This window comes from Marmota flaviventris, chromosome X, assembly GCF_047511675.1.
Source record: "Marmota flaviventris isolate mMarFla1 chromosome X, mMarFla1.hap1, whole genome shotgun sequence".
NCBI lineage: Eukaryota > Metazoa > Chordata > Mammalia > Rodentia > Sciuridae > Marmota > Marmota flaviventris.
In genome coordinates, this window is record NC_092518.1 from 117,152,972 (window position 1) to 117,167,928 (window position 14,957).

General features: G+C 36.6%; 1 long non-coding RNA gene and 1 pseudogene across 1 annotated transcript in view; one reads left to right on the forward strand and one right to left on the reverse strand.

Moving 5' to 3' along the window:
- The window catches only part of LOC139703269 (uncharacterized), a 132,503-nt gene that overhangs the window by 56,298 nt on the left and 61,248 nt on the right, over positions 1-14,957 (forward strand). The gene's annotated exons all lie outside the window — the stretch shown is intronic.
- LOC139703326 (prostaglandin E synthase 3 pseudogene) lies at positions 9,158-9,861 on the reverse strand (annotated as a pseudogene).

Genomic DNA, 14,957 nt, shown 5'->3' on the forward strand with positions numbered 1-14,957 from the left:
GTTGTTGATGGCCTTTGGCTCATGTCATCACAAACTTATGAGTTATACCATGTGTTGTCATCTCTTCCCACACATAAACATTCTCGTTACATAGAGAGAAATGGTTTATAAACTGTTCCATGCATGGCACTCATCCACCATTAAGGTCGTAAAAGCAAGGTACCTTAACCATTCAGCATTGAGTCCTGATTACTAAGAGTCAGGCTGTAGCTTTATGGTAACTGCATTTAGTCTAGTCACCATTATTATTTGTATTGGTCACCATGTACATACAACCATTGCACAATCCTGGGAGATGACCAGGCATAGTTTCTTGTAAAGTTGCAAAAAGCAAGTAGACACATAACTTGGGAAGAATTAAAGGAATCCCCTAGTTAGATTCAGTTGTCTAACAAGGGCTATTGTGCAGGCAAGATGGTGTATTTGTCTGTCTCCTGTGTGCGGCTTCCTCTGCAGCCGTATGTTTACCTTCTGATGAGGTTTCAATCTATGGTGCTGGCACTGATGAGTATAGAGGGAAGGAGCATTTGGCATCAGCCTATCATAATGCATGAGAAAAATCTAACTCAACAGGTTCTTCCCATGAAAAAAGACTGGATTGTTTGTGGGCTTTCCTTAGTACTGCTGCTTGATCACAAAAGTGGATATGGCATCTACTTTTATAGGTTACTAATTACTGAAATAATAGTAATTGCATTGACATAAGAAATTGGTAAACTAATAAGTCTCAGATTTTAAAATTCAATGCCCTTAAGTCAAGAACAGGTTCAACCAGATTAAAATGAGGTGTTTCTTCAAATAACAAATATTAAAGGAAAAGGGTAATATTGTTAGTTGAAAAGTAGCCACCTAAGTCAAACAATGGAAACATAAAACTGTGAAGCATCAAGAGTATAAGTGTGAATATAATAAAAGGCAAATTCATTTTAAAATGATCTCTTGAAAAACACTGAACTTCCAGACAGACTATGTTGGAATTTTGAATCTATCACTTGCCTCAATGTGAGCCTGGGTAAGAGTTTACACTTCTGTGAAATGTGGATAATGTTGCACCCATCCTACAGGATTTCTTTGAGAATTAAGGTACATGAAGCATTTATAACAACTTATCATGTAAGCACTCTATAGCACCACTAAAAGCAATGTGTTGTAATATATGTTTGGCATATTATGATAGCATTATTAAAATGGTCTCCAAAGAGAAAGTCTTAACACTGATATGCTATGAAAATACTCAATAAGGAAGTAACTTGAAATGATGACTTTCTTATTTTAAGGTCTGTTATGGTGGTTTGAATGTGATGAGTCCCACAGAAGCCATATGTGAAACAATGAAAGAAGGTTCAGGAGCAAAATGATTGGGGTTTAAGAGTCTTAACCCAGTGATTTATTCTTGGGTTAAGGATTAGTGATTTAATTCTCTGATAGGGATTAACTGAATGGTAACTGAAGTGGTATGGTGTGGCTGGAGGAGGTGGGAATTGGGGCATGGCTTTAGGTATATATCTTATTTGGCTAATGGGATCTGCCTACTTCCTGATCACCATGATGTGAGCTGATTCCCTCTGCCATACTCTTCTGCCATAATGTTCAGCCTCACCTCAAGCCCTGTGGAATAAAACCGACCTTTTATGGACTAAGACCTCTTAAACTATGAGCTCTCAAATAAATGTTTCTCCTCTACAATTGTTCTGGTGGGGCCTTTTAGCACAGTAGGGGAAAAGCTGACTAAAACAGAAATTGGCACTGAGAGGTTGGGTCATTGCTGTGCTTAACCTGACTATGTGGTTCAGAAGATTTTTGAGCTCGTGGAATTGGTGGGAGGAATTTTGAGAAGCTTAGCAATGCATGCTGGAAATGTTTTAGGTTCTTGTAAGTGGAGCTTAAAGGCAAATTCTGGTGGGAGCTCATAAGACCAGAATGCCAATAAGACCACAGTCAGTGAAGACAGGGCTCAAGAGGGTTCAAGAAAGGAGGGCTGTAGTAGAATTTGGAGTAGAGGCCATTTGTGTTATGCTCCTTGTGAGAAGTTGATTTTTTTTTTTTTTTTGCCCATGTCCAAAGACTTTCTGAGGATTATTTTAGAAGCAATGAACTTCTTATTCTGGTGCAAGAAATGTCTAGGCAGCATAGCAATCATGAGGTGGCATGGACATTGCTAGTTATCTTTAGCCAAATTTATTGTGATAATCTGAGAAGAAAGCAGAGAAGAAATATGTGGAAAAATTGAATTAGAAAGCCCTGTGTAAAACTAGGCCTAGGAAGTTTTTTTCAATATGCTCAGCCACCCAGATGCTCAGAGGCTGCTGCAGCCAGGGACTCTGAAGCCTTTGCTAATGCTCAAGATGGTGGCAAACCTTGGCCTCAACCACATGGTGCTTGTTCTGCAGATATGCAGAATGCTGGAGTTAGGGATCAACGATGCTTCAACCAAGATTTTAAAAGAAGGCCTAGAAGGCCAGACAAAGTGCAGCAGGGTACAGAGTCACTGTGGGCATCCCCTTGAGAGGTCAAAGTTTAAAGACATAAAGAGGAAGCTAAAGTTGCAGTCGAGAACCAGGAGATTAAGAAATGTCAGGAATGTGAGACATTGTTCTAGGAAAGCTACAAGAATTGAGCAGAGACAAGCCAACAAAAAGGCCACTTGGGCTGCAACTAACAAGGCCACAGGGTTGGAGGTGCATATGCCCTTTGAAGAGACACTAACAAGTCATGAGCCCAAGGTTCTGGATGTGGAGTTATAGGACTTGCTTGCCCTACTGGATTTTGGTCTTGCTTTTGTCTTATCCCTTCTTTCTAGGCCCCTAATTTTGTGAATGAAAATGTTTATACCATTATATATTGGATACTTGTAGATTGCTATTACTTTTGTAGGAGCTCTCAATACAAGATTTTCTTGAGTCTCAGAGAAGACTTTGGATTTGAACTCTGAGCAATCATGGAACTGTTGAGATTGTGGAGACTTGTGGAAAGGGATAAAATGTATTTTGCATTATGACATGGTTTTGAGCTTTTGGGGGCCAGGAGTGGAATGTTTTGGTTTGGATGTGATGTGTCCCCCAAAAGCTCACATGTGAGACAATACAAGAAGGTTCAGAAATGAAATGATTTGGTTTTAAGAATCTTAGCCCAGTGATTTAATCCTCTGATAGGGATTAACTGAGTGGTACCTGAAGTGGTATGGTACAACTGGAGGAGGTAGAAATTGGGGAATGGCTTTGGGTATATAGATTTTTCTATCTGCTTTTTGATCATCATGATGTAAGCTGCTTTGCTCTACCACACTCTCCCACCATGATGTTTAGCCTCACCTCAAGCCTCATGGAATGGAGCCAGCCTTCTATGGACTAAGACCTCAGAAACCATGAACCCTGAAATAAACTTGCCTCTTCCATGATTGGACTGGATGGGTCCTTTAGTCACAGTAGTGAAAAATCTAACAAGGTCATAGTTTTTAAGTAATCTAGGTATATTGTAAGAATTAAAGTAGGTGAATATAAATGTTTACAAGTTACATAATTAACTTTCCCTTGTGTTTACAACAAGTAATTGAAACTTATATAAGTTATTTCTGAGTTAAAATACTGAGTTTTAATTGTTAAAAATGAGGATAAAATCACCTAATATTGACTTTTAAAAAATTTTATAAAAATATATTTTATTCTATTATTACAATACAGAATGAAATGGCACCTTATAAATTTCTGATCTTTGTAGGATTGTAGCTGTGTCACTTAATTGCTAGTGTGAGTATAGGTTAATATGTCACTTCACTGCTGTTTGAACTATAAATTTTTAAGCATGGCTTTGTTTGAAATATAGCTTCTAGGAATGTAAGCTTGCAGATATCTTGAGAAATTGCTCCATGTGGTAATGGCTACTTCCAGATATCACTTGCAGATTTTTCTCTGCCTTTGTTCTGCTGCTGTAAACTGTTTATTGCAAGAACTTCCACTCATGGTTTTTGGTCATGAATTCAAACCCACCAATGTTGTAATGGTTAAGAAAGGATGTCAATTTTTTCTATAAAAGCCCTGTGTAACCTCAGCTTGGGACCCAGAATTTCAGAGCTCATCTGGGTCTTCTGATGTAATAAACCTGAGTTTTCCTACCATCTCAGTTTTGCATGTGCTCTTGCTGAATGAGATTTCCCCAGCATACATGTTCTCTTTCACATTAAAAACAATTGACCTAGGGAAGCATATATTTCTCTAATTCATATAATATGTATTCAATTGTTGGTATAAGTCAAATACTTTAAATATTGTAAATTTTATACATTTTCACCATAAAGTTGATAAATCAAAATTTCTTAAGGCATATATAATTTCACATACTAATTATATAAAAAATTACAGGTGTTATGGTAAAACATTTATTAAAGAGATTAACTCATGACTTATGGACAAAAATAATAAACAGTTTAGCTTTTCATAATGTGGATGAAAAAAAATTAAACAGCCAGGCATGGTGGTCTCAGCAGTTGGCAAGGCACTAAGCAACTCAGTGAGACCCTGTCTATGAATAAAATAGAAAATACAAAAATAAAATAATAAGGCTGGGGATGTGTATTAGTGGTCAAATGCCCCTGATTTCAATCCCTGGTACCAAAAATAAATAAATAGAAATAATAATAATAAAGAAAAGAGAAACAATGAGTAGGAGGGAAATTTAAATGTATCTCTAAGTGTAAGGATATTTCTGTAAGGAAAGTTTACAATTATAAAGTTGACTTTTGTATGAAAATGTAGAGATCAAAGTAGATGGAAGGAAACATGCAATTTGAAAAGACAATGAATCACAGGCCTTCAGATGTCTCAGAAAGTTTTTGTTGCATCCTACCCCATCATATGACCAGAAATGTATCAGGGAAGAATTCTTTTCATGGTAAGTTCCAGAGGGACCTTCCATAAACCCCTTCACTTGGAATCACCTCTGGAAGGATTTTTCTGCTCACTCATATAGCTGAAACTAGGGTTGAAGTAGATCCAGATGCATCATGTGCAAGTGTTGGATCATGCTGCTCAGGTAGAGTTGGGTTTGGAGGTGCATGGAATTCAAGAGTTACAAGGCATGGCAGCTTCTGTTTGAATTACAAAGGAAAGCATGGGACTAAAGAACAAACACTTGTACCAGTGTCTGAACTCCTTCAGGAACCCCACATGGGAAAATTCCTAAAGAGAATGTAGTGAAGTTACCAGAAAAACATTGCCTGGGTATCAATTTTCTGCACCATGTTTGAAAATCACTGATATTAGCATAAGGTCCTCGATTTCAGCCACTGAAACTAGCAAAGTTCCAGGACTTGAGTTCTTCAAGGCCTTGGGAGAGTACACCTCACCAGAATATACACCCGATGGTGGTCATGGGGATTTGGGATTTAATCTCTACCACTCTGAATTTCTTTCTTACTTGAGACTGGCTCCTTTCTTTCACTTCTTTATTTCTTCATTTTGGAATAGGAATGCATGTCCTGTATCATCATATTTTAGAAGTATGGAACTTTATTTTATAAAATAGGCCCAAACATGAAAGAGTATATTCTTTAAATCTCAAAAGAGACTTTGAACTTATAATTTTGAGTGATATTGTAACCAGCTAAATTTTGAGACTCGAGAGGATAGAGAATTCATTTAGAATTGTGAGAAAGACATGATCTCAGGGAATGAGAGGCATAATATACTGGATTGGATATGCTTTAAGTCTATCCCCCAAAATTTATTCATTGAGAGTTTGATCACCAGTTCAACAATGTAAATGTTGTTGGGAATTTTCAAGAGTCTTTTCTTATATTTTTATTTTTATTTCAATGACAAAAATTAGAGTGAATTTTTGAATTTGTTCTTTCTCGATATATATGACAAGAGGGTATTTTGACATATTATACATACATGGAATATAACCTATTCTAATTAGGATACCATTCTTCTGTTGTACATGATGTGGAGTTTCACTGATGAAGGGCTCACATATGAACATAAGAAAGTTATGTCCAATACATTCTACTGTTTTTCCTATTTCCCCATCCCCCCACCTGATGTGTGTTAGCATTCTCATATAGAAAGAAACATTCAACCTTTGGCTTTGGGGGGATTTCTTTATTTCACTTAGCATGATGATCTCCAGATCCATCAATTTACTGGCAAATTTATAAATGTGTAGCCAGTAATTCACTGGAGATAAATTACAGGCCACTGATTTGGATATAATTTCATATTCTAATTATTTCACTTCTAAACTTTTTTTGTACAGTCTCACATGAGCTTCTGAGAGAAACCACAGATCCAAAAAAGGACATTCTACTCCTTACAAAAGCCCATTTCATTTTTAAGAGTCCCCATCATCTTAACAGTTTCAGCATTGCCCAAAAGTACAAGTACAAAGTCTGCTCTGAGACTAAAGGCAAACTTAACCTGAACCTTGTATAATTCAAAAGAAAGTCACCCAGATCCAATATATAATGGCACAGAATAAAGATTTTCATTCCACCAGGGAGAAATAGGGTGTAAGATAAAACCAAGACTCAAATTCAGCTTGGCATCCAGGATGTGGTGAATATGCTATGCTGATATTCTCTCCAAAGAGATTCTGTAGCTCCATCCCTATATCTTTGCTGATTGCAGACCACATAGCGTCTCTTTACTTGTTTCTTCTCAAAAGTTTTCAATTTTCCTCAGCAGATGTCCCACAGTACTGGTATCTCTTAATCTCAGGTATATTCATTTCAGCTTCCTTTTCACATCTTCATGCCTCACCCTCTCAGGGCAGTCCACAAGGATTCTGTCCCTGAAACTCTTTCCTCATCTACAGGCCTTCCTTTGAAATTTCTGTGGAAGCCTCCTTGACCCCCTAAATTCAGCATTATGCATTCCTGAGGAACTGAAGGACACGATTAACACCACGGTCTCCCATGATCTGAAGCAATAGACAAGCTTTCTTGGCCCTGTTTGTAGCAGCATCTTAGTTTCTGCTTTACTCAGCATAGTGAAGCCACTTCCTAGACTCCACAATGCAAGAAAGGTATTACCATGGTCTTTTTTCAAAGTAATTTTTATTTTTATACTCCTGAGCCTAAAATGGATGTGGTATGCCCATTTATGAGCTACCTTCAAGCCATATTTTCTATTTTCTAATGTACCTAGGACTTTCTTAGTGACTTTAATGCTTTTTAAAAACTACATATTCAATAGATCTAGATTTACGAGCAATTTTCTGGACAAACACCCAAGTTTTTCTAATAAAAAAAAAAAAAACTTCTTTTTTTAAAATTAGAAAAATAAAAAAAGTTCTTCTCTGTTTTCTGCTTGTAATAGTTACAGTAAACTAAAAGCCTTCAGGAATATTAAGATCATTGCCTGGATTTTGTGCTGCCTTGAAATTTTCTCTGCCCGATTAGTCAGTCCATCATCTTTAAAGTCAACCTTACAGAAAGTCTCAGGGTATGGGCAAAAGGTAGAAAACTTATTTGACATAACTAATGGGAATGAACTCTAATTATAAATTTCTAATAGTCTGCCTATGCAACTCTTGAGCTCATTCTTGTCTTTGCAGACTCCTATCAGCATTCTGAACTTCAGAATCCCCACAAGAATTACACACTAAACTCCACTTACAACATTCTAAAATGTTTATTTTCCAGTTTGGATCTTTAAACTAAGCCAGTTCCCCAAAACCAAAGGCCAAAGCTTTGCTCTGATATGCAGATGCTAAATCACAATAAGGGGTGTGAAGGTAAGAGTAAAAATGTTTTGAGATTAGACAAAGAGGAATAAAGGGAAGGAAGGGAAAATGGGAATAGGAAAGATAGTAGAATAAATAAGACATTATTTTCCTATGTGCATATATGACCACAGGATCAATGTAATTTTTTCATCATGTAAGAATGGAAGAATGAGAACTTATACTCCATGTATATATAATTTAACAAAATACATCTTACCATCATGTATGACTAAAAAGAACAGATAAAAAAGACAAATTTTCCCACTAACTGAAAAAATTCAAAAAGTGTCACAGCTACTTAAGTTAATTAAACAAATGACTCTACTTCTCAGCAAAAAAATAAATAAAAAATCTCTTCTAGTCAGTTTTTTTCATTGCTGTGACCAACACATGTAGCAAGAACAATAGAGAGGAGAAAAGGTTCGCTTGGCACTCATGGTTTCAGAGGTCTCAGTTCATAGAAAGTTGTCTATTGCTATGGGCCCAATATAAGGCAGAATACTAGGGTGGAAGAGTTTGGAGGAGGAAAGCAGTTCAGGACATGGCAATCAGAAAGCAGAGACAGAATTCTGCTAACTAGAGACAGACTACATACCTGAAGGCATTCTCCCAGTAACCTACCTTCTCTTACCATACCCCATCTGTGCATAGGTAGCGCTGGTATTCTTTTTTTTTTAAGTCTTCCAATGGTTTATTAGAAAGAATGTAGACATTTTAAAAAATCCCCACTGTCATGAACATAAATTGAGGTTTTCAGCCAGATATAAGCTGAATCCAAAAAAAAAAAAAAAAGAAATAAAAAAAATCCAATAGTGTATTAAAATTTTTTCACTCAGTTGCAATACTGACAGTGCAAACACAAATCTGGTCTAAATGTACAGACTCTCAAGCAACAATGTACAGCTTTCTTGGCCCTCCATGCTAAGACATGTAAAAGCTTAAGGGCCAAATAATGCCAAATGTATAGGCTTCAAAAACCATCTAAGTTAAGGGCATTCACTAGTTTTAGCTAAGATACATCTAGAACACTGACAAATAATCACTTACATACAATAATATGCAGTAAATTTTTTGAAAAATAAACTTTAGTGTAACAATACTGTAGGGTACTCCAGAGGAAAGGCAGGTTATCAGTTTAAGGTGTCAGCCAATTTGTTTCAGCCACTCTTGAGTCCATATCCTAAAACCTAAAATTTAGTTATCTTTCCCTAAGCTTCTTATCATTCAATAATTATGTTATGAAGTAAAGGAGACAGGTGAAATGTTCTTACTTATCACAACTGCTGTTATCAATTGCCTAGGACCTCCACAGCTTCATGGCAGTCTGGGAAATGCTCATGCATACGGATAGTGCCTTAGCTGACTTAAATTTGCCCCATACAATGGTACATTATCAACCCTTAGTGAAGCCTTTAAAAAGGCGGGGGGAACAGGTTGAAAAATGGGTTAAAGGAGGCAAATACAGCAGCTGCCTTTAGAGCTATAACTCAGGAATTTTCTCAATCATGAAATCTTGTGGAGAAATAATTTTCTTTCTCAAAATCCAGGCGACGACAATATTCCTTACTCCAGACCTGGCATGTTTTCATCATCACTGTCTTGTGAATCATCATCTGCTCCATCTACTTCTGGTAAATCTACATCCTCATCACCACCCATGTTGTTCATCATCTCAGAGAAACAATCCGAATTAGACATGTCTTCATCTGAATCCTCTTCCCAATCTTTACAATTTCTGAAGTTCACACTAAGCCAATGAAGTTTTGCCCTTTCTTTGGTTAACCTAGGCCATGGTTGGCCAGACTCTCCTTTTCGCAAACAACATAAAATTGATCTGTCCATTCTTTTATGCTTGGAATCATTTAGAGCAACACAGTAAAAAAGATCAATTTCATTTAAATGCTTAACATTATCACTTCCTCCAAGACAACTGAAAGTCAGTTTGGATTTTTCAAAATTTACGTTAACATCTTTACTGTCTTCAACACAAAATTCAATGAAGACCTAGTCCACTTTGCAGAAGCTGGATTGTGAGCAGGGCAGGGGGACAGGCTAACCGGTGGGCTGGCCTCTCTGGCGGTGGCTGCTCTGGTCAGCACCTCTCTGATGGGGACTCCGGGGTTTTCTCCCCAATCGCATCCTCTAGTAGCTCTCCATAGGCCACTTTGGCAGCAGGCTCGGGCTAGATCCCCTGAATTCACCACTTGGAGAGAGCGGCTCCTCTCTCCTCTCACCAGAGAGAAGAGAGTGTAAGAAAAGGGGCCATGGGGACCAAAAAAGACCGTGTGCATGCCTGCTGTGGTGAGGCAGGTTGCCGGCTGGCGCACTGCTATTCTTTATCAGTGAATTAAGCTGTTGATTAGATGAGACCTCTCATAATCTACTCATTTTACCTTGAAAATTTTTTAGTTGTCTCACACGGGAGCTTTTTGTGAAAATCAGTTTCAAAAGTATTTTTTGACTAAGATCTTCATCTTTGGAAACTCTCACTTTAAAAAATCGAATGATCTCATTTTACAAATGAGCACAATGAGACTCAGCTATCCCTTTCCCCCCAAAAAAGTCTAGGATTTCTGTGTCACAACTAAGTTATCCCCTAAAATAACAAATATAAGTTCAGGATGTGCTTTTTTGTTGTAAGGATTACTGTAATCTTAAGCAAAAATACTATACATAATTAAGTAAAGGTTTAGAATTATAAAAAAATAAGTTCCTTGGTTTACAGCTATCTGAAAAACTAAATATTTTTTCTCTTGTTAATTTCATTTTGTATTTTCCTTTTAAACTTTACAACTATTTCCTGTTAATGTCTTACACAATTATAATTTCTAATATAACAACCTAAGTTAAGATAATAAGGCCATCAAGGACAAACAAGATATAAGACTGACTTTCAGTATTCATACAGACCCAATTTCATAATTTCATTGTTTAGCTTATTACTAAAGACAAAAGTTAAGTCATACAATTGATGGGAGCTTAGTCTTCTTTCACTGCTCTTTTCAGCTTAACAACAACCTTGATTATATTGATAAACACATTCCTAAAGGTGATTTTTGCTCATCTTCCTGGCCAAGGGAAAATACTCACTAAGTAGTTTCTTATTGTTTAAATATATTATACCGTGCTGGGGGCTGTTTTCTAAATTTTAAATCTAACAATACTCCAGCTTATGGCAGCTCTTCTTTTCAACAACTTTACAAAAACAAAAAAGGGTAGATAGAACCCCACAAAATCATTTAAATCATGCTCTGTTTTAATTTTTATTTATAAATCATGTTGTCAAAGTTCTCACTCCTTCTCAGCAACACATGGCTTCTACTAGAGTAGGCCTATCGGGCTTAGTCTGGTGGAGAAACTTACAAACACGACAATGGAATAAACCAGATTCCATAACAATATGGGGCAAAGGTCATGCTTGTACCTTTCAGGAAACTGAAACTCATCCTTTCTGGGTACATGAATATACTGGTCACCACCACCATGAAAGATTTTGAGCCACAGTACAGGCAACTGACTAACCTGATGCATCAGGCTGAACATATAGTCAAACAACAGAGAAGTGTGAAGTCTCCAACCACCATATTGTGACTATTTTGGCTTTATTGAGCTTTGAGGTAAGTGGAGTTCATGGGAAAACTTACTGGGTCTATTTCCAGAACCACTTTTAGTACATCCAGCTATGTGGACTGCAGAATTCATTCCAGTATTTACTAATGATATTCATAAGATGGGATGTTTTTCAAACACATTATACCTGTACATTCAATTGGATTTAAGTATACTGCATATGGTGGGAATTTACCTACATATTGGTCCCACAATGAACATGCTTGTGGTTTAAAAGTAGCCTTAGGGGAAAAGACATCATATGTGGGATTCAGGGCACTTAAACACACTGGCCCTGGACTTAAGATCATATGTCTGGGCAGTTAATAAAATGGGACTCCCCTCCAGTGTTCTCCCACGGAGCATCCACCAATACCTTACTGCCCTAATTGTTCTGAAATAGTACTTGGTACTTTTCCTGAATGGATGGAATGTGCAAATGTCTTTCCAGTACACCATAAAGCTCCTGGTAATAATGGATATATTTTGGATTGGTCTCCCAGAATTGATAAGAAACAGCTCTGTCAAAATTCCATGACTCCTGGAGGATTTGTTGGTAATGTCCTGACTTTCACTGGTGGTAGCAGGCAAAAAGATTTTTGGCATTTAATAGCTGCCTCAGACTTTATCAATTACAAATGGTCCCATGCCTGATTTTATTGATAGGAGCTGTAAAGCAACCCCCTGCTATGGTCTGCAGACCTGTGTCCATCCTATTTATGTTTTAATTTTTGGAAAAGGAAAAAAGAAGAAAGATATCATGCAATGTGTAAAAGATGTAATGTGATGAAATGCATCCCTACGTATAATATAAGAAAGGGAGAACTTGTATTATACCAACACTCTTTTGTTTTACCTGCAGCTAATATTTCAGATCCATGGTATTCTGATGCTGGAGTTCAACTCCTAAAACGGATGCCCAACTCCTAACCCTAACCCTAACCCTAACCCTAGATAACTAGAACCTGGTGTTCAGTAGGTTTTATTGTACCTCAAGTAGTTACTTTGATATCTATTTTGGTTTCTATTTTGACATCTGCTACAGCCTTGTCCCAAGACTTTCAAAAGGCTCATTTTCTTTATTTCTCAAAATACTTCCAAAGCCTACAAATTGGTCCCACAATAAACATGCTTGTGGTTTAAAAGCAGACCTGTGTTCATCCTATTTATCCTACTTACAGTCAGGTAAACATTGATTAGAAGATTGAGACTAAATTAAATGCTTTGGAAGCTACTGTCATAAGAAATGAGCTTGCTGCTCTCAAATTTAAGCAAACATTTTGATGTCATGTCAGCTACAAATTTGTTTGTGTTATACCAGTCAAATATAATGCTTTCCAATGGGATTGGTAAAAGGTTAGAAATCATTTAATTGGCATTTGGCACAGAATAATAATGGTGTTTTGCTGTGGAGTTACTTCATAGCATCCAGTATACTCAGGAAAGCAGGAATGATCTCATGGGGCAACCATGTAAAATATGAAAGAGCCTCATGGGAGGGATGTTTATAGATGTAAGAACATATCTGTACTAGATAAGAATTCAGGCTGTAAATAAATAAAAAAAGGTGGCCTGGAGCAGGGGGTGGGGGGACCCAGTTGTTTATCACTAGACAATTAGATTCAGTTCCTCTCTCTCAGATCTTATACTTCCCTCACCCTGAAAATAAACAAATTTGTTCATCAACATCAGTTTTTGCATATGTGATTGGCAAATATAAACAGTGTTCATTATTGGTGAAGGCAGAGTGAAATGTACTTGCTCCTTGGAATACATATTGGCAATATCTATCAGGTTTAAATACATACACCCTTAACCCAGAATATCAGTTTCATAGAAACATGCTGGTGGACATGGCCTCTCACCTTACTTGGCATTCCCTAAATATCTGAAGTCCAGCCTAGGCCATCCATGCAGAACTCAAAACAATGTCTGGCACATGGGCTTCCAACCTGGGCAGCCTTCAATTCCTCATTTTTCCTTCATAAGTGATCTCTTTCTTGTTGAAAATGACACTTTAACCCTAAATGGGCAAATAACCTTGCTTCCTGCTTTCTGAAAATAGATGAGGAGAGGTGAATTCTGCATTATTCTCACTCATTCACAAGCATTTGTGGTATCTCAATAAAATACTGAATTTCAAAATTTATACGCAGAACACACAAGACTTCTGTTACAATGTGCCATATGTGCAGTGCAGAAATTTTTAAAAATAACATTCTTAAATTTTTATGTAAAAGTTATGACACTACAAAAGGTTAACAAGGCAGAGACAATTGCATAAAACTCATTATAAGTTGCCATTATGAGTCTTCAGTAATTCTCATCAGCATCGACCTGTGTAGCTTCTAATCCAGAAACTGGTGAGGGTGACATGGAATTAAGAAAAACAAACATTTAGAGAGAAAAGAAAGATAGGGTGGGAAACTGAACTCTGATTAAGAACAGTGACACAGCACTGTCACTATGTTTATCATATAGGTTTTATCATAAAAACGTTCTTTTGTGAGAAAGTTTTTGCTAGCAGACATGTTTGAAGGTCAAAGTGCTGAAGAAGCATTATGGTTATCTTACTATGCCCAGAATTCTCTTGACTCTAGGAGTCAATGTTTCCATCTCAAGGTTAAAACTAATGTCTTTGGGACCTTTGCCCAGAGATACCAAGTTGCCTTAGCAAATGGGAAATGTTAACCCTGTACTTTTACACAGAGGAAATCTCAGCACAAGCATAGCACAAACATGAGGTAATCAGACACCCTGATTCACATCTCCACTCCCCACACTCATCATTTTCCTTTTATTTTGTGCTCTACAATTATCTTTATAGTATTTCAAAGTAAATAAAAGATACTTCATTAAGTGTATAAAAATTGCAGTACCTCTATCTCCCTGATGAATTAAAAAGAACAATGAAAATATCATAAGCCAAAAAAAGCACAAATAATATTCAAGTGTGACTATTTATATACCTTCCAGATATATTTTTATCTATGTAATAGTATGACCTGGACTCTACAATTTCCTTCAATTTTGCATGAGATGACTTAATACTTTAATATTTAACCTAAAGTTCCCAAATTACCATAGATAAATCTGTTTGATCAGTACAGTGGAAAAGTGTTTTATGTATTCTTGGTTTATGTTTGAATTAAACTGTGTTCTGAGGTATGTGTTTTGTTTATTCACATAGCTCATGGAGAAATAAAAATAGGACTTTTTTTATATTTTCCAGTATACATGTGTTTTATTCAATCTAGGAGTCGTGGAGCATTTGTGAATCAAAAAATGCTTCACATAAAAATTTAAGGAAAGAGGGAAAAGAGAAGAATATAAAAAATTGAGGTATTTATGTGTTAGGAGGGGGGAGAAAGTAACAATAAAGCTAAATGACCTTGAATAACCTTTGCAACACCTAATAAGTGAACATAGATTAAATATTTTCACTTTTTTATATATGCTTATAGTTTTACACATTGTTTGGAATCATACTGTAGGAGAAAAAAAGAATCTCAGGAAAACAAAACTTTACAAGTGTGTCTTTTGAAGCCTTTTGCAGGTACTCTTGGCAGAGTGGGGCTTAAACTTTTAATTTCTTACTGTTTAATCCCTTCTAGAATTGTCATTTA